This window comes from Bos taurus, chromosome 8 (assembly GCF_002263795.3).
Source record: "Bos taurus isolate L1 Dominette 01449 registration number 42190680 breed Hereford chromosome 8, ARS-UCD2.0, whole genome shotgun sequence".
Lineage (NCBI taxonomy): Eukaryota > Metazoa > Chordata > Mammalia > Artiodactyla > Bovidae > Bos > Bos taurus.
The window spans coordinates 100,993,104-101,016,111 of record NC_037335.1 but is presented as its reverse complement, the minus strand read 5'-3'; the positions used below and the strand labels follow the sequence as shown (position 1 = coordinate 101,016,111).

General features: G+C 44.6%; 1 protein-coding gene across 1 annotated transcript in view; it reads left to right on the top strand.

Annotated features, from left to right (window-relative positions):
• The first annotated feature begins 22,000 nt into the window (after nucleotides 1-22,000).
• Nucleotides 22,001-23,008, top strand: part of PTGR1 (prostaglandin reductase 1) — a 30,444-nt gene continuing 29,436 nt past the window's right edge. Inside the window, 1 exon segment of the mRNA NM_001035281.2 lies at nucleotides 22,001-22,028. The gene's annotated coding sequence lies outside the window, so the exon portion shown is untranslated.

Genomic DNA, 23,008 nt, shown 5'->3' with positions numbered 1-23,008 from the left:
AGATAGAGTGCCTGATGAACTATGGAATGAGGTTCGTGACATTGTACAGGAGACAGGGATCAAGACCATCCCCATAGAAAAGAAATGCAAAAAAGCAAAATGGCTGTCTGGGGAGGCCTTACAAATAGCTGTGAGAAGAAGAGAAGAGAAAAGCAAAGGAGAAAAGGAAAGATATAAACATCTGAATGCAGAGTTCCAAAGAATAGCAAGAAGAGATAAGAAAGCCTTCTTCAGTGATCAATGCAAAGAAATAGAGGAAAACAACAGAATGGGAAAGACTAGGGATCTCTTCAAGAAAATCAGAGATACCAAAGGAACATTTCATGCAAAGATGAGCTCGATAAAGGACAGAAATGGTATGGACCTAACAGAAAAAGAATATATTAAGAAGAGATGGCAAGAATACACAGAAGAACTGTACAAAAAAGATCTTCATGACCCAGATAATCATGATGGTTGTTATCACTGACCTAGAGCCAGACATCCTGGAATGTGAAGTCAAGTGGGCCTTGGAGAGCACCACTATGAACAAAGCTAGTGGAGGTGATGGAATTCCAGTTGAGCTATTCCAAATCCTGAAAGATGATGCTGTGAAAGTGCTGCACTCAATATGCCAGCTAATTTGGAAAACTCAGCAGTGGCCACAGGACTGGAAAAGGTCAGTTTTCATTCCAATCCCAAAGAAAGGCAATGCCAAAGAATGCTCAAACTACCACACAATTGCACTCATCTCACACGCTAGTAAAGTAATGCTCAAAATTCTCCAAGCCTTCAGCAATATGTAAACCATGAACTTCCTGATGTTCAAGCTGGTTTTAGAAAAGGCAGAGGAACCAGAGATCAAATTGCCAACATCCACTGGATCATGGAAAAAGCAAGAGAGTTCCAGAAAAACATCTATTTCTGCTTTATTGACTATGCCAAATCCTTTGACTGTGTGGATCACAATAAACTGTGGAAAATTCTGAAAGTGATGGGAATACCAGACCACCTGATCTGCCTCTTGAGAAACCTGTATGCAGGTCAGGAAACAACAGTTAGAACTGGACATGGAACAACAGACTGGTTCCAAATAGGAAAAGGAGTTCGTCAAGGCTGTATATTGTCACCCTATTTATTTAACTTGTATGCAGAGTACATCGTGAGAAACACTGGACTGGGAGAAACACAAGCTGGAATCAAGATTGCCAGGAGAAATATCAATAACCTCAGATATGCAGATGACACCACCCTTATGGCAGAAAGTGAAGAGGAACTCAAAAGCCTCTTGACGAAAGTGAAAGAGGAGAGTGAAAAAGTTGTCTTCAAGCTCAACATTCAGAAAACAAAGATCATGGCATCCGGTCCCACCACTTCATGGGAAATAGATGGGGAAACAGTGGAAACAGTGTTAGACTTTATTTTTTTGGGCTCCAAAATCACTACAGATGATGACTTCAGCCATGAAATTAAAAGACACTTACTCCTTGGAAGGAAAGTTATGACTAACCTAGATAGCATATGCAAAAGCAGAGACATTACTTTGCCAACAAAGTTTCGTCTAGTCAAGGCTATGGTTTTTCCTGTGGTCATGTATGGATGTGACAGTTGGACTGTGAAGAAGGCTGAGTGCCGAAGAATTGATGCTTTTGAACTGTGGTGTTGGAGAAGACTCTTGAGAGTCCCTTGGACTTCAAGGAGATCCAACCAGTCCATTCTGAAGGAGATCAACCCTGGGATTTCTTTGGAAGGAATGATGCTAAAGCTGAAACTCCAGTTCTTTGGCCACCTCATGCGAAGAGTTGACTCATTGGAAAAGACTCTGATGCTGGGAGGGATTGGGGGCAGGAGGAGAAGGGGACGACAGAGGATGAGATGGCTGGATGGCATCACGGACTCAATGGACGTGAGTCTGGGTGAACTCCGGGAGTTGGTGATGGACAGGGAGGCCTGGCGTGCTGCGATTCATGGGGTCGCAAAGAGTCGGACATGACTGAGCGACTGATCTGATCTCTGATCTTCCTTACACAGTAAGAACTCAAAGTCCTATGTTTCAAACAAGAGGAAATAAAGTTATTTACTGCTGCTGCTAAGTCACTTCAGTCGTGTCCGACTCTGTGCGACCCCATAGACGGCAGCCCACCAGGCTCCCTCGTCCCTGGGATTCTCCAGGCAAGAACACTGGAGTGGGTTGCCATTTCCTCCTCCAATGCATGAAAGTGAAAAGTGAAAGTGAAGTTGTTCAGTCGTGTCCGACTCTTAGCAACCCCATGGACTGTGGCCCACCAGGCCCCTCCATCCATGGGACTTTCCAGGCAAGAGTACTGGAGTGGGGTGCCATTGCCAGTAAGCATAAATATAGAGAAGAGTAAAAACTTTGGCTAAATATTTAAGAGAACTTAAAAGATGCTTATCTTTTAAATTAGTGACATTCTTAAGGTTTGGTGTGTGTAAAAATCACCTGTGAGGCCAATTAAAAAGAACCACCATGCCCCTTCCAAACCTGGGGAGACAGAATCCCCAGTATCTGAATCATTATAGACTCTACTATTCTGTATCATTACAAAATGAATGTTCTGATCTGTGAAATGGGGATAACCTCCGAGAAACGTTGTGAGGACTGAGTGATATAATGTGTATAAAGCACTAATGCTCTTATAGCAGTTCTTAGCGTGCAGAAAGTAATACAGGAGGGTAGCTAATGTTCTTTTTGTCTGAAGACAATTCTCCGTGTTTCTGCACATCTTGCGAGCAGGGGCACTGACCACTTTTGCTCTGGCCCATTTTCTTCAGGATGCTTGTATGGCAAATGGCCTTGGAAGATAAAGCGTCTCCCTCCAGAGCAGGGGGAAGGTTGGTTTTCTATCTGGTGGAATGATGTCTCCTTTTGGTGCAAACGTCTTTTATAAAAGATTTGGGCTCCCTAAGTCCAGAGCTTCTCAGCTGAAATGCAAATCCTCTGCAAGTGTGGCATTCCCATGGTCCCCTCTGTCTTGTCTCTGGAACTGGGGTTGCAACAGGAAATCAACATGAACTTGAACTGTATGCTGCTTGCTGTGCCATGACTAATAAAGTTCTTCATCTCTGACCCAAGAATTTTGTGTCTTCTACCACCATCCATGTGGCTGGGTAACCAGTTAGCAAAGGGAGGTAAAAATCTCAGCCCCTTCACAATTCTTGACAATTCTGAGTACAGAACATGCAGTCATGTTTAAAGAAGCTCAATATGGCAACCAAAAATGACTTAATTCAAGTAATTAAGAGCTAGTTTCATTTTTCACTCCCATCTCTAAAGGAATAGTTGAAAGCATTCAATGCATAATTCTCTTATTGCACAACCACAGCATCACGCAGCGTCTCCCTCATGCAGCCATGGTCTCCATCCTATCTTCTGGTTTGAAGGGCACTGTTAATGACTTTGGGAATCTGTAAGCACCTGGCCATTATACAAAACCACTTGTTTTTGTTGTTATTGTTTAGTTGCTAAGCCGCGTCTGATTCTTTGTGACCCCATGGACTGTAGCTTGCTAGCCTCTCTGTCCATGGATTTCTCAGGCAAGAATACTGGAGTGGGTTGCCATTTCCTTCTCCAGGGAATCTTTCCAACCCAGAGATCAAACCCCCACATCTCCTTATTGCCAGTGGATTCTTTACCACTGAGCCACCAGGGAAGCCCTCAAAATCACATACCAGTGGCCAAATGGCAGAGCCACGGAAGGTTTGAAGCATATTTGCATTTCTGAACTTCCTGCAGGATCTCAGTTGACCCCCTCTTCACCATTACAGCATGTGATGCCTATCTTCCTCCAGAGCATCTCTATTGTCCCGTTACTTCCTCAACCCACTCACTACCACTGACTTCCTGATGACTGACTCATTCTTAGGAGAATATAGATCACTGAGTAGGACATCTAGGAAATCCTCCAGAGGGACAAAGGCTGTTGGAAGAATGATGACCAGTACCAGCTCCAGAGAGAAAATCCAAGTGGTGAACATGATTTTCCCACCATGATTTACACATGGTGACCAAGTCTGAAGCTGGAGGACAGTCACTTGGGTTCTCTCAAAGGATGCAAATTGTCAGGCTAAGGCTAAAACTCTGGACCATCTATTCCATCTCTGGCTATTCTTTGGCATGCCAAAGTCAATGAAGTCATGTTAAATAAGAAGAGAATGTTACTCAGGAGGAGTTGAACTCACCATAAAACCTGGGACACAGAGGAATGGTTGTGGAGATGGGTCACTGTCAAGGGTACTGGAGCCTTGCTCCTCCAAGTGTGGTCCCTGGACCAGTAGCACTGGAATCAGCTATGAGCTTGTTAAAGATTCAGAATCTCAAGTCTCACTTGAGACCTACTCTTACAGAAACTAGATTTTAAACAAGATCTGTGGATGATTCAGATGAACATTGTACAGTTTGAGAAGTACAGTGTTAAAGTTTTCAGTGTAGGGAACTCAGGGAAATCTGGTTCTGCTTTGTTAATGCTGATCTGGGTAGGAGGCTGTATGTGAGTGTGCACAAGGTCATCTAAATGGCCTCTGATACTCTCATTCCACATCACTGTGGACTAGACTCCAGCATCCCAGGAAATGTCTCCCAGCTCCTGCCTGGCATTCTTTTTTAAAATATTTATTTATTTATGTATTTTTGGCTGCCATGGGTCTTCATTGCTGCATGCAGACTCTCCTTGCAGTGAGTAGGGGCTACTCTTGAGTTGTGGGTCACAGACTTCCCATTACAATGGCTTCTCATGTTGTGGAGCATGGGTTCTAGGGTGTGTGGGCTCAGTAGTTGTGAAGCACAGGCTTAGCTGCCCCACAGCATGTGGAATCTTCCTGGACCAGGGGTCGAACCCATGTCCCCTGCATTAGCAGGCAGATTCTTAACCACTGGACCACCAGGGAATCCCCCTGCATGGCATTCTGAGGCCATGAAATCTGTTCTGGGGTCTCCGCTTGCGAGCTTAGTCACTCAGTTGTGTCTGACTCTTTGCGGTCTCATGGACTGTAGCTCACCAGGCTCTTCTGTTCTTGGGATTCTCCAGGCAAGAATACTGGAGTGAGTAGTCCTTCCCTTCTTCAGGGGATCTTCCCAGTCCAGGAATGGAACCTGGATCTCCTGCATTGCAGGCAGATTCTTTACCATCTGAGCCACCAGGGAAGCCTGAGGTCTCTGCTTGCCATCTCCTTATCTTGTACCTGATGCTTAATTGTCTACTGCACACATTTCCACCTTTGCATCATCTCCTTATCTCCACATGTCCATGAGACAACCTCGTTCTGCCTGTGTTCCACAAGCTCTGGGCTGGCCCTCCCAAATTCTGCATGGGTGGAGATGGAGTTTCATAACAAGCCCCCATCTGTCTGCCTGATTACTGCGTGAAGTGAAAGCTGCTCAGTCATGTCCAGCTCTTTGTGACCCCATGGAATAGTCCATGGAATTCTCCAGGACAGAATCCTGGAGTGGGTAGCTGTTCTCTTCTCCAGGGGATCTTACCAACCCAGGGATCGAACCCACGTCTTCTATTATTGCATGCTCAGCTATTTATAGAAGCTTTTGGCCAGGAAAAATGAGTCAATAAGAAAGAGGTTTGGGTTTCCCTGGTGGTTCAATGGTAAGGAATCCACATGCCAATGCAGGAGATGCGGTTTCAATTCCTGGATTGGGAAGATCCCCCAGAGAAGGAAATGACAACCCATTCCAATATTCATGCTCGGGAATCCCATGGACAGAAGAACCTGGCAGGCTATGGTTTATGGGGTTGCAAAAGATCAGACATGATTTAGTAACTAAACAATAGCAACAAGAAAGTGGTTTATATTTTTTGATCTCTCTGAAAGACTTGGGAGAGGAAACATCTCTTGGTTGGTCCTCATAGCAGAGGCTGAGGGTTCTCCCTGGACACTTTTAGGCATGCCTGTTTTGGGTGAAGCTGAAATGGAATGTGCATGTTTTTTTACTAATGGCCTCACTGCACTTGTCAGGCTTGTTGGAATGCCTTTTATCCAAAAAGGAACAAGTAATCAGGAGCTGTCAGAGCACAAAACTCAATTTTAATATCCTTGTTTAGGATCGTGTGTGTTTCTTTTATTTATATGCTCTTCTTTTGGGGGGTGCTCCACCCCCCAAAATGGCTTGCAGGATTTTAGTTTCCTGGCCAGGGATTCAATCTGGCCCTCGGCATTGAGAGCTTGGAGTCCTAACCCCTGAACCACCAAGGAATTCCTTAATGTGCTCTTCTTTCCCTGGTTTTGATTTTTGGGACTTAATGACCATAATGATAGTAGACATTAATTTTTCATCCAGTTCAGACAAGATTCCAACATGCTCCATGAAACTATTCCCTGGTAAATGCTTTCAGCTTCTTTGCTTTTTTCTTTGACCACCAATCATCTTGGTATAAACCCCAAAATTAAACGAATCATTGACTTTTCAACTCCTCCCCATAAGCAGCTAAACATTGTGAAAAACCACACAACCAAACTAGCTGGTTTTATTTTCATTATCACAGACAATGTGTATGACACTCAACCCTGCCCAGCAACTCCAGGATTCTCCAGTATGTTTGCTTTCTCACACACACTGGTGACAATTTTATACTTTCACCTCAGCCCTCCTCACACTTCAGCCCTCAAGAGATCCACTTACATTATGCTTCACTGAGAAAATAGAAGCCATTAGACTGGAGACCTTGTCATTTTGTGGTCAAAGGTACCAGCTTCTATGCATCTGGGCTTCTTCCCTGGTAGCTCAGATGGTAGACAGTCTGCCCACAATGTAGGAGACCCAGGTTCAATCCCTAGGTCAGGAAGATTCATGGAGAAGGGAATGGCTGCCCACTGCAGTATTCTTGCCTGGAGAATTATATGGACAGAGGAAACTGTTGGGCTACAGTCTATAGGGTCGCAAAGAGTGGGACACGACTGAGCGACTAACACATTCTGCATCTATATCCATATTTCCTTTTCTTCCTTCAATGATGGAGGAAGTGTCTCTCTTCCTATGAAAGGTTAATGTAGGACTTGGAGCTCAACTCTTCTAACCTCCTCAGGCTTAAGGTGTCTGCCTGAAGACCCCAGGTGGGGACCTGAGGCCCCATGTAGAGCTTGTAATTCACTGGTCACAGGCCAGTGTACAGAGAGTAGTGGCTCTGGTTGATGCTGGGCCGAATGCAGCCTTCTTTACAACAAGTCAGAGCAGTTTCCTGGTCCGAGTGCACTCACTGATGTCTGTGGTGGCCAAAGAGTTAAGTTGAAGACTGTGTCCTTGCCTTTCGAAATCGGATAACTCCCTGTGCCGGTCCTTAATGAGAAACCTTACAGGGGTGGAGTTGCCCCTGTGGAGGCTCTCCTGCACCGTGATGCTGAAAGGTTGTTGTTGAATCACGCGAATACACCGGGATTCTTGGCCACCGGAGGAGAAGAATTCAATCCGGGGCCAGAGACGAGGCTTGATCGCTCAGAGCTTTTGTGTAGTAAAGTTTTATTAAAGTATAAAGGAGATAAAGCTTCTGACATAGGCATCAGAAGGGGGCAGAAAGAGTACCCCCCTGCTAGTCTTTAGCTGGATGTTATATAGTCACTAGCAGTCTGTTAATGAAAGAAAGGAATGTCTTAAAATTCAGAATGGCACTAGGCCCCTCACCCATAAGATGCATTTTGGGATAAATGGTTTATCCTGGGCCATAAAATGATTAACTTGAATCTTGAAGAAGGGCAGACCACCATACAAATAGTTTCATTTACATAGATTAGGGGAACAATATCCATACTGGTTTGTCAAGTAGGTTCTGGGCCAAGAGGCGGAACCGACTTGGAGACAGAGTTTGGGGTAAAGGCATAGTACATTAGCATAGCTTAAGACAAACATTTCCATAAGAAAAAGGCATTGGTTATCTCTAGACTCGAGAATAGCTAACTTCAGGCGAAACCGGGTGTCATTATGGCTACACAGTATTTTAAGAGAAACCTCCCTTTAAATTTGTATAGAGAAGGAAAAAATATTGCTAGTTTGTTTCCTCCTGCCGCTTAAGAGAGATAAAAATGTCTGACACTTGCAGGCTATTTCCTCTATTTGGAGACCCCTGGCCTTCCGGCCTGTTACCCTCTCATTCCCCCCTTTTCTTTTAGGAGAATTATGTTGCCTAGGGAAAAGGGGCGTCGTTCTCATTCCATAACTACTTCCGAGCTGACAAGGGGCGTTGTCCCTAAATTGGTGAGGCAACATATTCTCCTAATCTTCATATTGAGGATATCTGATCCAGGGGCCCCAAATAGTAGCTGGAGGAAGCTACAGTAGTAGCAGGAGTTTGAGCAACCATTTGTAACTTAAAAGCTTTCATGCGGCTAGAAACAAATCCAGTTATACAATTACAGATGCAGGGAGCAAACAGCAAGAACAAAACAACCAGAATTATTGTAATTAAGATAGTTGTCCACCATGGGGAACTAGTTAACGTTTTCCAAAGTGAAGCAATTGAGGCTTCAGGAGTGTCCATGGCCCTAATCATCTTGTTCATGTGGTTAGTAAAATGAGTAACATTCGTGCTCATATCAGGTATATATGTACAGCATTGGGTATGAATAATGGCACAAGTTCCTCCTTGTGCAGCTGTCAGAATATCTAGAGCCAATCTGTTTTGTAAAACCACCTTTCTAATTTGTGCTTGTTCAGCATTAAGAGCTGAAATAGCCTTTTGAGAATCTTGTAATGCCTGTTGAGTAAAATTAGTCAAAGCATCCACTCGTAACATAACATCTGTAGTTCCCAAAGAGGGAACAAACGCTGCAGCCAAATAATCATACCAATAAAATACAGACCTTACCCACCGAGTTCTAAGGTGGGGTAAATTAGCAGGCTTTTCTGGAAGCTCTGAAAATATAAAGCCATGAGTAAAGGCTAGACCCAGGGTGCATCTCCCTATCCAACCAGGGGGAAGCCATGCCCATAGGTAAGAGCACATGTCCAATAAGTCCCGTTTGGAGCAAGCCAGCGCGACTGAGATATCCAGTCCCAATTCGTGCCTGGCCAGACAAAGGGAGAACCTGAACTGGGATTGGAAAACATGGGAATGATTACATTGCATGTTTCCTGAGACAAATATCCCATTTGTTTCCAATCATTGTAATTAAGTTGTTGGCTAACTTTTGGGGACGGCTCTGTTTGTTCCCAACATATAGAGGCAGTAGATATTAAACGTCCTTTTTCAGGAGTTAGCCATGTAACCTCATCTCATATTTGATAAACGTCAGGTAAAAAGCCATTAGATCTAGACCTATTTACCTTATATATAGCAAAATAGTCATTGAACCGAGACAATGTATAATCAAAATTAAAAGTCACATTATGTCCATAGTTAGAGTACAAAGTGTTGCACCAGTCCATTTTAGGGTTGGTAGATGTCATCAGATGACGAAGAGGCATCGCATGTGATTGTTGTCGAAGGTATTCACAGACTTGGAGAAAGTCTTTTCCTTGAAGTGGGGATGTCCACCACGGGAAGCCTTCCACTGATGAAGAGGGGAGCGCTCCGCAGACCCAGCAGTTAGACCGATTGTGGAATGCAGCATAGGAGTGAGCCCAGGACAGGAAGACATTGTCTTGAGGATCCAACGGCAGACTCAGGATATTTGGAGTCAGCAGAAGTAAGCTCACATAGGTTATCAGGCCCATCTAAAAGGTACAAAGTCAGAGCATAGAAAGTAAAGACATAAAATGAAGTCACTTAATTTTGGTCAGGGTGCCACCTCTTAACTCGAGTATGATGTACCCACGAATCAATTCCTGGCACTTTGACAGCTGTGGGAGAGGAAAGAATAACCTGGTAAGGACCTTCCCAGAGAGGCTCGAGGGATGGCCCCCCAGATCCCACTGTTTTTATGAGGACCTCGGTTCCTGGCTCAAATAGAGGCCTGCTTGACTCGGAGGCTGGGTCAGGAGTCTTCTCCCGGAGCTCTGTTAATGTCTGTTGAAAAGCTGAGAGCTGAGTTACATAATTAGTTAATTCCAAGGCTTTAGGGTCTATAACAATGTCTGTGCGTAAGAAAGGCCTTCCATAAATACATTCAAAGGGGGACAGTCCCTCTTTTTGGGGAGTAGTTCGAGCCCTCATTAAAGCTATGGGTAGGACTTTAATCCATTTGTCCTGCGTCTCTTGAGTTAATTTGCGCAGATGCCTTTTGATAATGTCATTAGCTTTTTCAACTTTCCCGGAGGATTGGGGTCTCCAGGAACAGTATAAGTGATATTCTATTCCTAGAGCTTTAGATACTCCCTGAGTTACAGCAGCTTTAAAGGCGGAGCCATTGTCACTCTGAAGGCTCCGTGGCAGCCCAAACCTGGGGATAATTTCATGAATTAAAATCTTTATAACCTCCTTAGCCTGTTCACTACGACAGGGAAAAGCCTCAATCCATCCAGTAAAGGTATCTACCCAAACTTGTAAGCAAGAATATCCATTAGCTTTTGGCATATGAGTAAAATCAATTTCCCAGTCCTCTCCAGGATACTTCCCACTTTGTTGTAATCCAGATTTTGCTAGCTTTTCAGTCTTTGGGTTATTTTTCTGACAAATCTTACACCTTTTGATAATATTCTTTAAAGTTTTCATTACATTTTTACCTTCAAACAAACGAGAAACCATTTGGTAGATGTAAACCCTTAAGAATTTTTCACTGAGAATTTTCAGGAATTATTAATCGTCCATCCTCGGACTGTAACCATCCTTTATCAGTAATCTTTGCTCCTCGTTTCTCATATCTTTCTAATTCTTTTTCAGTATATTGTGGTCTTTCCTGTTCCACAGGACCTGTCCAGATCAAAGGCGTCTGTAGTGAAGCGGTTTCGTAAAGTGCAGCTTTTCTGGCTTGACAGTCAGCCAGATGATTACCTTCGGCTATTTTACTCCCATCCCTGCTGTGCCCTTTGCAGTGCATAACAGCTACTTTTTTAGGACAATATATAGCAGTTAAAAGTCTCTCGATCTCTCTGAAATGTTTAATAGGTTCTCCTGTTGCTGTTTTAAAGTGTCTCTCTTTCCATATTGCAGCATGAGCATGTAAAGTCAAATAAGCATACTTAGAATCTGTATAGATATTTACCCGCTGCCCTTTGCTTAACTCTAGAGCTCGGACCAGGGCCACAAGCTCCGCTAACTGAGCACTAGTTTCCTGGGGGAGAGATTTTGCTTCTAGAACCTGTTCAGCAGTCACCACGGCGTAACCTGCTTTACGCTTTCCATCCTGAACAAAAGAACTGCCATCTGTAAATATTTCCATGTCAGGATTGTCTAATGGGATATCCTTTAGATCCTCCCGAGCTGCATAGTTTAAGGTTAGGAATTGAGAACAATCGTGATCAGGTGTTTCATTTTCCTTCTCAGGCAGGAAAGTGGCAGGATTTAAATTTCCACAAACTTTAAGCTTAGTTACTGGTCCTTCTAACAACAATGACTGATACTTAAGAAGCCTACTGTCTGTCATCCAAATATTAACCTTAGAATTTAAGATTCCACTCACATCATGAGAAGTCAGTACAGTAAGGTTTCGTCCATTAATTATTTTTAAAGCTTCAGGTGCTAATAAAGCCGCTGCCCCAATTACTCTTAGGCAGTGGGGCCACCCACGTGAAACTACATCTAATTCTCTGCTTAGATAAGCAATAGGTTGTTGGTGAGGCCCTCGGGGTTGTGTCAAAACTCCCAATGCCACACCTTTTTTTTCAGTGACAAATTAAATTCTGACCCTGTGGGCAAGCTCAGAGCTGGAGCTTGCAGGAGAGCAGTCTGAAGAACCTTAAAAGCCTTTTGAGTTTCTGGAGACCAAACCAGTTTGTCAGTTTGGGCCTGCTGAGTTTCAGCTATAAGTTTATATAAAGGCCGGGCAAGTTCCCCATAACCCGGAATCCAAATGCGACAGTAACCTGTGATTCCCAAAAATCCTCTCAATTGTCTTAAAGTAGTAAATTGTCTAAAGGTAGGGGGTGATTTAGTATAGGTTTAATTCTCTCAGGGCCTATGGCCCTAGTCCCTTCTGATATGATTAGGCCCAGATATCTAACCGACTGTTGACAAAGCTGAGCCTTTTCTCTTGATGCCTTGTAACCACAGCCTGCCAGAAAGTTTAAGAAATCTTCTGAGGCTCGCGAACAAGCTTCTTCTGTCTCAGCACAGAGCAAAATATCATCTACATATTGTAACACCACTGCTTCAGAGCTGTTAAAGTTTTGTAAATCCCGTGACAAACTTTGTCCGAATAAGTGAGGACTGTCACGAAATCTCTGGGGCAAAACTGTCCAGGTTAACTGAGAAGCTGGCTGCGTAGGGTCTTCAAAGGCAAATAGGAATTGACTTTCTTTTGCCAAAGGCACTGAATAGAAGGCATCCTTTAAATCAATTACTGAGAAATATTTGGCCCGTTCAGGAATTTCAGACAATAGAGTATAAGGATTAGGCACCACGGGGTGTAAAGGAACTACAGCCTCATTTATTATTCGTAAATCTTGAACTAGTCTCCATTTACCATTTGATTTCTTTATACCCAAAATAGGAGTGTTGCAAGGACTGCAAATAGGAATTGACTTTCTTTCGCCAAAGGCACTGAATAGAAGGCATCCTTTAAATCAATTACTGAGAAATATTTGGCCCGTTCAGGAATTTCAGACAATAGAGTATAAGGATTAGGCACCACGGGGTGTAAAGGAACTACAGCCTCATTTATTATTCGTAAATCTTGAACTAGTCTCCATTTACCATTTGATTTCTTTATACCCAAAATAGGAGTGTTGCAAGGGAATTAATAGTCCCTGTTCCTTTAAATTTTCGATGATGGGTTTTAACCCTTCCTTAACTTCAGGTTTCAGTGGATACTGCTTCTTATGTGGAAATACGTGTGGGTCTTTGAGCTTAACAACTACAGGAATAGCATTTTGTGCTCGACCCACAGATTTTCCATCAGCCCATACTCTAGGATTTACATTTTGTTCAACTAAAGGGAGAGAAAGGGAGGGCTCCATATTCATGAAAACAGAGGCATGGACCTTGCTCAGTATATCCCTTCCCAAAAGGGGTGAGGGAGATTCTGGCACAATCAGAAACTCGTGAGAAAACAGCACAGAATCCCAGTTGCAAGATAAAGAATAACTGAAATAATACCTTTTGGCTCATCCAGACAGTCTCATTACGGAAGTGGATCGGGAAGAAAGTGGGCCAGGGGCTTCAGTAAGCACAGAATAAGTTGCCCCAGTATCTAAAAGGAAATCGACGGATTGGCCCCCCACAACTATTAATACCCGGGGTTCCTCAGGTGTAATTAGGACGGGAGCTTGTGTGGGGACCCCCGGGCACCTTCAGTCCTGATTGTCTTGAGAGTCCGACCCTGGAGACCTACGCCTCTGGGGGCAGTCTCTCTTCCAGTGTGGTCCTTTGCAGACCGGACATGGAGCCGGGGGCGGCTTAGATGCCTGAGGGCAATCCCGCTTGAGGTGCCCCTCCTTTCCACAACAGTAGCAAGCCCATGCCTTTTCACCTGGGCCCCTCTGGGCATTTTTCTCAGGCTGTTTAAGAACGTTTTTCATAGCCATGGCGAAGGCTTCCGCCTTTTCCTTTGTCTTTTTTTGCCTTTCTTTCTTTTCCTCATATTCCCTACCATAATAGACTGTCTGAGCCAGTTGTAACAGAGTATCTAAAGACTGATTTGGTCCATACGCCTGTTTTAATAGCTTACGGCGGATATCTGGAGCCGACTGAGTTAAGAAATCTATCTTTTAAGATCACTTTCCCCTCTTCACTTTCGGGATCAATCTCAGTGAATCTGCGAAGGCCTTCTCTCAGTGTATCTAGGAATTTACCAGGAGCTTCTTTCTCTTCCTGTTCTATATCTGCCAATTTGCCATAGTTTAAAGGCTTAGAACGCGCCTGCCTAAGTCCTTCAAGAATACATCTCACAAAATGACTCTGATCCCATCTTCCTTTAGCTGTGTTGTAGTCCCAGTCTGGTTCTATAGTTGGGACCGCCTGATTCCCAGTGGGGAGGGCCGCTATCTCGTTCTCCCTCTTCCCTACTGATTCATTACCAAGCCACTCATCTCCATAAGCAACCGCTTTTCCCAAAACTCGAGTCTTTGACTCAGGAGTCAGCGTTTGTCCCAAGATATACATCACATCCTTCCAAGTGAGATCATAAAGCAAAGTAACACCTTTAAAAGCTCTGATATATTTTTCTGGGTCCTCTAAATAGTCTCCCAGATCCTCCTTGATTCTTTGTATTTTTTGATAAGAAAAAGGCTTATTAACTCTCATGGACTGATTATTTCTCCCAGTGGGTGTTTCATAAAGAGGCAACAGCTTGTGTGGTTGTTCCTCAGTCTCTCTGGCTGCTCTGCGCATATGATCCCAGGGATAGATTGGAGAAACCTGTTTTCCTCTTCTCTTTGTCTCCTGTCCTCCATCTCATCGCTTACTTCGATGGTCTGAGTTTCTACTGAAACCAGAGTAGTCTGAGGTCGTACTGAGACAGGAGTTGTTTGGACCTCCATGTGGGCAGTTTGAATCCCAGTTTGGAGTCCCAGGTACGGGGGCAAAGGAAGAGGATAGGGAGGAGCTGAAGGTTTCACACCCAAATCTATACCCTTAGGACATAAGTCTGGCATATTTCACAGAGAGAAAAAGGGCAACACATATGCTACTTCTACCCATTTCCCTTGTTCCTTACAGAACCGGTCTAATTGTAGAACAGTATTATACTTAAGAGACCCTCCAACTGGCCACCGTTCGCCGTCCTCCAATGGATACTGTGGCCATGCAGTATCACATTGGAAGACCAGGTGTGTCTTCTTTGAGCCCTGGGGATCAAATCTATCCCAGTTTTTCAGGATACAGTTCAAAGGAGTGAGGCTGGAATTGTTAGCTCCCATCTGTAAGAGAGAAAAAAAGAGACCAGCGCCATTTTTTCTACCGGAGGCGTCCCTCCCTGCTCTAGATGGGGGTGTAGACAGACGTTACACCAAAAGCTTTTCCTTCCTGGTCGGACTTAGTCTGTCCCTTACCGACGCAGGCGCCGTACTCGTCCCTCCCGGTTCTACCACCGAGATGGGGTGGGGATGTACCAGGGGTAGACTTGATAGCATCCCTACTTGACGTCCAGCTCTTCACCCTTAACCTTGCTTGCCTCTGATGTCACCCGGGGTGAATCAGAGTAACCTTCCGGAATGCCTCCCAAGCTAAGACCATTGTGGGAAACATTCGTCACCTGAGTGCCTGTGCACGACCCTGAGTATTTCCTGACCACAATAAGGCCGACGCGAACATAAAACTGAGATGTTCTTTCCAAGCATCACCACACCAGTATAACAGCCTCTTCTGATCCACTAAGAGCCGGCGTTACCAAAGAAAAAAAAAACCCATCGCAGTCCCAATCTGAGTAACCTTTAACCTCAGAGATGTTCTGGGAGCTAGAGCTCCATCTAGCTTCCGAACTTTCGATTCCTAGCGAGGCTAGACACTTTCTTGACTACCAATCCAAGTTTGGGACCTAAGCCACAGTACACAGTAACAGTATAGATCACAAGTCCCTTGAAAGTCTATGATCCGATAGATTAGGTTAGTACTTCTAATTCCCAAGGAGTTATGAAATGGTCAAAGAGCCCGAAAAGTTTGACCGAGAAAGGAGAGTTCAGTTCACACGCTTTGCCCATTTCTGGTCGGTTCCCGAAGGAGACATTGGGTGCCTCTTGGCATTGGCAGGTCGGTATAACGCCCCGACAGGTTTCTGTCATAAGCCATATGAGATCACCGTGGAACCGCAGAGCAGGGCTCCTTACTTGTTTCACGCAAGGCATGCCATTCATTCACACAAGCACACGGTAGAGTTAGTAAAGCACAGCAGAAAACGTGTTCGCTAAGAGAACAAAGAACTAAAGCTCCAAGCATCCTTACCTTGTCCTGAAGGATCCCGGACGAGCCCCCAAGATGAAAGGTTGTTGTTGAATCACGTGAATACACCGGGATTCTTGGCCCCCGGAGGAGAAGAATTCAATCCGGGGCCAGAGACGAGGCTTGATCGCTCAGAGCTTTTGTGTAGTAAAGTTTTATTAAAGTATAAAGGAGATAAAGCTTCTGACATAGGCATCAGAAGGGGGCAGAAAGAGTACCCCCCTGCTAGTCTTTAGCTGGATGTTATATAGTCACTAGCAGTCTGTTAATGAAAGAAAGGAATGTCTTAAAATTCAGAATGGCACCAGGCCCCTCACCCATAAGATGCATTTTGGGATAAATGGTTTATCCTGGGCCATAAAATGATTAACTTGAATCTTGAAGAAGGGCAGACCACCATACAAATAGTTTCATTTACATAGATTAGGGGAACAATATCCATACTGGTTTGTCAAGTAGGTTCTGGGCCAAGAGGCGGAACCGACTTGGAGACAGAGTTTGGGGTAAAGGCATAGTACATTAGCATAGCTTAAGACAAACATTTCCATAAGAAAAAGGCATTGGTTATCTCTAGACTCGAGAATAGCTAACTTCAGGCGAAACCGGGTGTCATTATGGCTACACAGTATTTTAAGAGAAACCTCCCTTTAAATTTGTATAGAGAAGGAAAAAATATTGCTAGTTTGTTTCCTCCTGCCTCTTAAGAGAGATAAAAATGTCTGACACTTGCAGGCTATTTCCTCTATTTGGAGACCCCTGGCCTTCCTGCCTGTTACCTTCTCAATGCCACACCTATACAATTGCAAGTAAAAACAGACATTCTGTTAAGGACTGGATACCGAAACTGAGGCAATATCTTGCTGCCGGCTCTGACCAGGATATCACAGGGACAGACGGTGGAATGGACTTGGCCATGAAAGATAAAGGCACCCCACATGCGGTGGGTGGCTCTTCTGGCCCCATGGGTTCTGCAACATGAGTTCCACGTGTGTCGTGACCGATATGATTGTACACTGAGCACACATCTATGCGATGGTAGAGAATGCGTTAGCATGTTGGGTCTGCACCTAACTCCCCGTGGGGGCTGCACTGGGGCTTCCCTGGCATATTCAGCCTCCGACTGGGACTAACTGGACCCAGAAACAAAACACCTTCCAGTTATATCAGAAGATGGCTGACTGCAATGAGACTAAGCGCTTGATTATACAAGATGGAAGAAACGGCAGCACATGCCTCACCCCCAGGGAGAGCATGGACTGTGGAAAGGCTTTCCTGCTTGCATGGGCTGAATTATGGGAAATTGCATTTTTTTGTGTAGAGACGAGGGATGGTACTGAGCCAGCAGTGTGGAACCCCCTGTCCCTCTGTGCTAAAGTTAGTCTTGAGTAGGGTTATCAAGAGGCCTATATGGCCTCCTTGTCCCTCATAGCACCCTGTGGGTATATGGGCTGTACGGTGCCCACACCTGCCCGGATACTGGATGGACGGTGCACTTGGGGCTGGCCGCATCTGCCCGCCTCGGTATATGTAACCCTCCCACACCGACCTGCCAATGGGCTATGATCCACGCACGGTACCGAGTGAAATGGGTCCTCTGGTGGTACTAACGCTTGGCCTTGTTTTTGCCCCAAGGGGCAACTATAGTGTACCACGATGAAGGGTAGCCCCTACTCACTGCAACTGGCGAATCCTGTGGGCAGTAAGGTAGACCCAGCACAACCATTAGTAAATAAATCTTAAAAAAATAGATTAGACACAGTAAAATGATAAAACAGAGTGATTATAATATACTGTAGTATATAATATACTGTAATAATCTTGTGAATGTGGTTTTTCTCACAAGATATCTTTTTATAATGTGCTCAGTCTTCTTAGCATGATGATGATGTGAAGTGATAAATACCTATGTAATGAAATGAGGTGAAAGATGTGGGCAATGTGACCAAGCATTTAGGCTACTATTAACCTTTGGATACTGTGTCAGAGGAAGGATCATCTGCTTTCAGTGATCCTGGATCATTGAATCATGATGATGCTGATGGGTGAATGTTGGTAGTAGAAGGTGTTAATTAATGGTTGGGGATTCCCAGCAGGATACAACAGAAATTTCACACTATTCAGATTATGAAGTACTTATTTCTGAAATTTTCCATTTAATATCTTTGGGCTGCAGTTGAGAGCTATTAACAAACTGCACAAAGCAAAACCATGGATAAATGGGGGACTAGTGTAGTGTGGCAGCTCTAGACATCAGGTCCTCCCTCTTCTCAGAATGTGTAAAATGGTTTAGGGCATCTCCATGCCAGGGATCAGCCCGTGATGAAACCCTAAGCTTTTCTCAGGTCTTTTCTCAGCCTGTCTTTCCCTGAGTGGCTTTCTAAATTCTTCCACTATTGCTCTTCTCTGGGAATAAACCATATTATCAGTAGTTTATTTCATCTTTCCAGAGGTTTTATATGCACACAGACACACACAATCACACACTTTTTCCTCTATCTTTTCCATTGTACTGCAAATTAATCCCTCCTCTATGGGGTGGTAGAAATTGATATACAGAAATAACGTTTTACTGATAGTGAATCTTCCAGCATGGTAACCTTTCCAAGTGTTCAGTCTTCTTTTATATTCTTCAGTGATGTTTTAAAGCTTTCTTCATAATAATCTATCACATTTTTGTTGGGTTTATAAATATTCCCATGTGTTATCATTTTTATGACTCTTGTGAATGATAGATTTCTTCCTTGGTTTGTCATGTTAGACCCATCGGCAGAGGACCAGTGGGGACTTCCTTAAGGTCTTTGTTCATCAGCAATGGTTATTTCTCCTTGTGTAACCATCAGCCAAGTCTATGCCCTGGCCAGTAACGTTGAAGAAGCTGAATTTTAATGGTCCTATGAAGACCTACAAGACCTTTTAGAACTAACACCCAAAAAAGATGTTCTTTTCTTTATAGGAGACTGGAATGCAGAAGTAGGAAGTCAAGAAATACCTTTAGTAACAGGATAATTTGGTCTTGGAATACAGAATGAAGCAGGGCAAAGGCTAACAGAGTTTTGCCAAGAGAATGCACTGTTCATAGCAAACACCCTCCTCCAAGAACACAAGAGAAGACTCTACACATGGACATCACCAGATGGTCAAAAGCAAAATCAGATTGATTATATTCTTTGCAGCCAAAGATGGAGAAGCTCTATACAGTCAGCAAAAACAAGACCAGGAGCTGACTGTGGCTCAGATCATGAACTGCTTATTGCCAAATTCAGGCTTACATTGAAGAAAGTAGGGAAAACCACTACACCATTCAGGTATGACCTAGATAAAATCCTTTATGATTATACAGTAGAAGTGAAAAATAGATTTAAGGGATTATATCTGATAGACTGCCTGAAGAACTATAGATGGAGGTTCATGACATTGTATAGGAGGCAGGGATCCATTTTATCCCCAAGAAAAAAGAGATGCAAAAAAGCAAAATGGCTGTCTGGGGAGGCCTTACAAATAGCCTAGAAAAGAGAGAAGCTAAAGGCAAAGGAGAAAAGGAAAGATATACCCATTTGAATGTAGAGTTCCAAAGAGTAGCAAGGAGAGATAAGAAAGCCTTCCTCAATGATCAGTGCAAAGCAATAGAGGAAAACAATAAAATGGGAAAGATAGAGATCTGTTCAAGAAAATTAGAGACACCAAGGGAACATTTCATGCAAAGATGGGCTCAATAAAGACAGAAATGGTATGGACCTAACAGAAGCAGAATATATTAAGAAGTGGTGGCAAGAATACACAGAAGAACTATACCAAAAAGATCTTCATGACGCGGATAATCATGATGGTGTGATCACTCACCTAGAGCCAGACATCCTGGAATGTGAAGTCAAGTGGGCCTTAGGAAGCATTACTACAAACAAAGCTAGTGGAGGTGATGGAATTCCAGTTGAGCTATTTTAAATCCTAAAAGATGATGCTGTGAAAGTGACACACTCAATATGCCAGCAAATTTGGAAAACTCAGCAGTGGCCACAGGACTGGGAAAGGTCAGTTTTCATTCCAATCCCAAAGAAAGGCAATGCCAAAGAATACTCAAACTACCGCACAATTGCACTCATCTCACACACTAGCAAAGTAAAGCTCAAAATTCTCCAATCCAGGCTTCAACAGTATGTGAATCATGAACTTCCAGATGTTCAAGCTGGTTTTAGAAAAGGCAGATGAACCAGAGATCAAATTGCAAACATTTGTTGGATCATCGAAAAAGCAAGAGAGTTCCAGAAAATCATCTATTTTGCTTTATTGACTATGCCAAAGCCTTTGATTGTGTGGATCACAAGAAAATTTTTAAAAATTCTGAAAGATATGGGAATATCAGACCACCTTACCTGCCTCTTGAGAAATCTGTATTCAGGTCAGGAAGCAACAGTTAGAACTGGACATGGAGAAATAGACCCGTTCCAAATGGGAAAGGAGTATGTCAAGGCTGTATATTGTCATCGTGCTTATTTAACTTCTATGCAGAGTACATCATGAGAAATGCTGGGTTGGATGAAGCACAAGCTGGAATCAAGCTGCTGCTGCTGCTAAGTCACTTCAGTCGAGTCCAACTCTGTGCGACCCCATAGACAGCAGCCCACCAGGCTCCCCCGTCCCTGGGACTCTCCAAGCAAGAACACTAGAGTGGGTTGCCATTTCCTTCTCCAATGCATGAAAGTGAAAAGTGAAAGTGAAGTCGCTCAGTCATGTCCGACCCTCAGCGACCCCATGGACTACAGCCTTCCAGGCTCCTCCATCCATGGGATTTTCCAGGCAAGAGTACTGGAGTGCGGTGCCATTGCCTTCTCTGACTGTTGGGGAAAATATCAATAACCTCAGATATGCAGATGACACCACCCTTATGGCAGAAATCGAACAAGAACTGAAGAGCCTCTTGATGAAAGTGAAAGAGGAGAGTGAAAAAGTTGGCTTAAAACTTAACATTCAGAAAACTAATATCATGGCATCTGGTCCCATCACTTCATGTCAAATAGATTGGGAAACAGTGGAAACAGTGGCGGACTTTCTTTTTTGGGCTCCAAAATCACTGCAGATGGTGACTGCAGCCATGAAATTAAAAGATGCTTACCTCTTGGAAGCAAAGTTATGACCAACCTAAACAGCATATTAAAAAGCAGAGACACTACTTTGCCAACAAAGGTCCGTCTAGTTAAGGCTATGATTTTTCCAATAGTCATGTATGGATGTGAGAGTTAGACTGTAAAGAAAGCCGAGCCCCGAAGAACTGATGCTTTTAAACTGTGGTGTGTGAGAAGGCTCTTGAGAGTCCCTTGGACTGCACAGGGATCCAACCAGTCCATCCTAAAGGAAATCAGTCCTGAATATTCATTGGAAGGACTGGTGTTGAAGCTGAAATTTCAATATTTTGGCCACTTGATGCGAAGAACTGACTCACTTGAAAAGACCCTGATGCTGGGAAAGATAGAAGCCAAGAGGAGAATGGGAAGACCGAGGATGAGGTGGTTGGATGGCATCACCGACTCAATGGACATGAGTTTGAGTCAATTCCGGGAGTTGGTAATGGACAGGAAGGCCTGGCGTGCTGCAGTCCATGGGGTCGCAAAGGGTAGGACACGACTGAGCAACTGAACGACTGAACTGAACTGAACTGAAAGCGGCAAGGCTGAGGAGGAGCTCTCTGGCTCAGGCCTCTGGGGGACCCGGCTTTGTGCCCCTCCTCCCTGCCTGGGAGGCTGGGGAGCAGCTGGTTCCCAGGCAGCCTCTTGCAGTGGGTTTCCAGTTAAGACACTGAAGCAGACACAGTACTACCCGGGCAGGGCTCCAGTGGAGGCTTTTAATGTTGCAAGAACCCCCTACACACACACAGACACGCCCACGCGCATGCGCGCGCGCACACACACACAGACACACACACACACACACAATCTCTCTCGCTTGCTCGCTCACTCGCTATCGCTCTCTCTCCTGGAATCCTGGTTTTCCCTCCTGTAAACTCTCCCAACAGTCCTGCCCTGGAAGAAGCCCCTCCCTCTGTTGAGACCAGCCCTAAATTCCTGCTCCCCCAACTCTGCTCCGCAGTCCCAACCTCCGGCTTCAGGAAGTGGATCCTGCAGACTCGTAAGTAAACGTCTGCTCCCGCACCTCTAGGGTACCTGGACCCGCCATGGCACAGCGTTTGCCCGGTGCTCGCCCTCTCCTAATGCTGGGTAACCTCTGCGTCTTGCACTCAGAGGAAACTTGAAAGCAGGATGTCCCGGCCATGTTCCTGCTCCCTGCAGGTTCTTAGAGATCGCAGATGGCTGCCTAAGAGAAGGGCATGGCCTGGCAGCATTTGGGGGGGCAGGGGGCTAGCAAGGAACTTGTGGGACAGCAAAAGTGGCACAAGCGTGGAAGAAGAAAGGCGGGAGTTTAACGCCCGCGTATGGGCAAGGCGAGGGGGTGGGATCCGGGGGTGAGTGATCCTGGACCCCATTCTCTGGCGGGTGGGACTTCTCTTGATCCTCGCCTGCGTCTGTGGTCGTCCGCCTTGCAGGGGTGCTTCCGGACTTAACGGCGAATCCAAAATTCTCAGCGGCTGCCTTTTTGAAGGGGGAAGACAGTTAGGCACAGTAAGGTTGCGGCTCGAACCACCTACATCGCTCCAAGCAAAATATTCTGACCCAAGAGCTCGGGGTCACTTGAATTCTCTTCTCTTGGCCTTGGGTGCTGGCAAATGTACTCTTGATTTCTTCTTTGCTGCCAAAGAAAACGCGCGTTTGAAAATGAGGCTGAGCAGCATCGCCACCCAGTGGCTGTCAGTTTTGGAGACTGCTTGTCTTAGAAGGCAGCGCTCTGTCTGAAAGACGTGCATGGACTTCTAGTAGGTTCTTTGTGTTTGATGCTTTTTCTTAGAATTCACTTCATATGAGGAGAGAAATGGAATATCTGCACTCCAGGTATCTGTTCACTTCCTAGCCTTAGCAGTGGCTAGGAAAAGTCTGTGTGGGTTAATATTGTTACTTGCCTTGGAAATTTCTAAGGTAGACTCATTTCCTCATCTGTACACTGTGTCCTGGCAATGATATTAATACCCCTCTTACAGGGAAGTTATGAGGGTA